The following is a 3,186-nucleotide window of genomic DNA, read 5'->3' as shown; positions in this document are numbered from 1 at the left end:
ATATATATATATATAATGCACAATTAATATAAAATTAATCCGGATAATATATTCGTTCCGTAAAAGTAGTGTCTGAAATAAAGGCAAGTACGACAAAAGGTAGGAAAATACATGAAGAAATTTATTTTTTTAAGCAAAAAGAAAACGAGAATTTTTAAATGGCCGCAAATCAAGGTTTGACTAGAGCTCTGGTATAATTTAGAATATTTCTTTAAACAAAGCATTCGGATTACTATGAAGTGTCGGAGTTAGTTTAAATTGCAGGTTTGATATCTGTGTTTGAAGGGTCTTACAAGGAAGGACTTTCAAAATCTGGTTCAATATGGCACCTTTCCTCACTCTCACCCTTTCGGGGACCTAATTAGCATAACTGTCACACATTAACATAAAATAAATCAAACCAAAAAAAAAATATTTCTTTTATTAATTTTTATAATTTCTGAAATTTCCATAAATATATATACACAGAACAGAACAAATTTGAATAAAAAGTCCCTGAAATAATAAAAATAATATTTCTAGGAACGAAATGAGAGGACTTCGAAATAAAAGAAATGAGCGAGAAACAGACGGTTGATAGTGGTAGAGACAAGCTGTTATCAAACATGCTAAACATGGCTTCCACTAATATTTGCCGTCGTTTTCATAACAGCTTCAAATATCTGTTCTAGTCAGTGACTCACACACAACACACATATATGTGTGTGTGTGTGTATATATATATATATATATATATATATACACACAAGCACATCTAGATATTGTCTGTCCCATTTTCTTGGTTTTTAGGGTCTTTTATTAACAGCCCATCTGAATGTGAATTGGTCAGAGTGTTGCTATGTGAAATATTTTAAATTACAGAAAGAAATAGTTCACAAAACACAGTGCAAGACTTCATGCACAACAGGAAGCTTCTTTGGTGGTCACTGAACCTACTAGAAATAACAGCTAAATAGCCTTCAAATTACACCTGTAACCTCTTAAAATGGAAACAACACATTGTAAAATATAAGTTTTAGGTGGAGTATGTTTAAAAGAAAAGAAACATGGTGGGTACAGCTGCAATGCCTTTCATTATAAATCTTCTCGATCAAGGAAGACCGAGGGTTAAACAAGCCAAGACGTTTCAGAAAGCTTGAACACACTATACACATACTAGTGTTACCATCACACACACATACAGTAATGATGCCGTTACACACAATTAGTGACACCATTACGCGCACTCACACACTAATGGTACTATTTATACACACACACACACAAAGCCGCATTAGACAATACATAAGCTATCAATAATAATCACAATTATCTTGTTAATAATATTAACTAGTAACAGTCAATGTGGATATTGTACTGGGCAATTACTAACATAGTAAAATAAAATTATCGTTTCTCTTTTTTATTAAGATTTAATACAATTTTTCTGGAGATTGGCAGAAATAAAACAAGATGGCCGAGGAAAAGCAGCAGTAGCGGTGAGGTGAGAAGGAGACGGCGGAGCGGTATAGTGATTGTAAGGCAACGACGATGGTGGTGGTGGGGGTTACTTATTATAAGGCGGTGGTAACGGTGGATAGAACAACAGAAGTGGTGGTGGCGGTGGCAGCTGAACCAGCAGCGGCGACGGTGGTGAAATAACATAGTGACTGTAAGGCGATAGTGGTGATGGTGGTGGTGACAGCAACAGTAGCAGGCAGTGTGTAACATATATCTATATATATATATATAGATATATGTATATACACACTGCTAAGTGCTCGAAACACTAAGCACTGCACCATACTCTCTCACTGTACGTGTGTGTATATCCGTGCGCGCGCGAGTCTATCTTACTCTCTCTCACCAATGTGTGATAGACAAAGATCAATGAAAGTTACACAAAGACAACGTTTACGGTTCCAGTGAGTACACCAACTTCAATAGAGTAAGAACTTCAATCAATCTCACAAACAAGTCACCATTTTATGTCAAGCAGACCTTCAAACCAATGCTCTCCCAGCCATGACCACCCAGTGTTACTTTTATTTCTCCACCTCGACAAAGTTGACATTATTTTTGTCAGATAGAGAAACGCAACAGCTCTGTACCCTCCTTAGATATTGGTTGGTGGAACAATATCGAAGGACCCTTAACCTACCAAAGACATACACCTTTTTCCAGTTCTTGCAACCCCATTTTATTTTGCCACTTGGAACCATTCATATATCCTTTTTTTTTTTCTACTCTAGGCACAAGGCCCGAAATTTTGGAGGAGGGGGCCAGTCGATTAGATCGACCCCAGTACGCAACTGGTACTTAATTTATCTACCCCGAAAGGATGAAAGGCAAAATCAATCTCGGCGGAATTTGAACTCAGAACGTAAAGACAGACGAAACACCGCTAAGTATTTCGCCCGGCGTGCTAACGTTTCAGCCAGCTCCTCGCCGCCTTTATAAAATACCTTTTACTTGTTTCAGTCATTAAACTGCGACCATGCTGGGGCAGCCTTGAAGAAAGCTTTAGTCGAATGAATTGACCCCAGTACTAAATTTTTTAAACGGTTAAGTTATGGGGACATAAACACACCAACACCGGTGACAAACACAAACAGAAAGACACATACACACACACATACGACAGGCTTCTCAGTTTCTGTCCACTAAATACACTCACAAGGCTTTGGTCAGTCTGAGGCCATACTAGAAGATGCTCAAGGTTCCATGCAGTGGGACTGAACCTGGAGCCATAGTGATATATAAAAAAATAAAGGGACAAAAAACATGTTATACAATGTGTAGCCGTACAAGCTATATAAAAATCTATACATTCACACTGCATCTGACCAATGCAAGCATGGGAAAGTAGACTTTAAAACAATGATGTAGGAATGTATGTGTGTGTATCATCATAATAATCTTAACGGCCACTTTACCAAAGTTGCATGGGTCAGACGGAGTTTAGAGGCATACTTTCTACAGCCCACCCTACAACCAACCCTCACCTGTTTCCAACCAAAGTAATATTTTGCCAATGGTCTGACATGTTTTCGCAGAATATTGGAAATTAACAACACTGCTTATATGACAGTGATAATCATTTACGACTATCATGCAATGACAGGACAAGGAAACACAAACATACACATACTCACACATGTGCATGCACACACACACACACACACGACAAGCTTCTATCAGTTTCCA

The sequence above is a fragment of the Octopus bimaculoides genome, chromosome 21 (assembly GCF_001194135.2).
Source record: "Octopus bimaculoides isolate UCB-OBI-ISO-001 chromosome 21, ASM119413v2, whole genome shotgun sequence".
NCBI classification, from domain to species: domain Eukaryota; kingdom Metazoa; phylum Mollusca; class Cephalopoda; order Octopoda; family Octopodidae; genus Octopus; species Octopus bimaculoides.
This window is presented reverse-complemented; position numbering follows the sequence as displayed.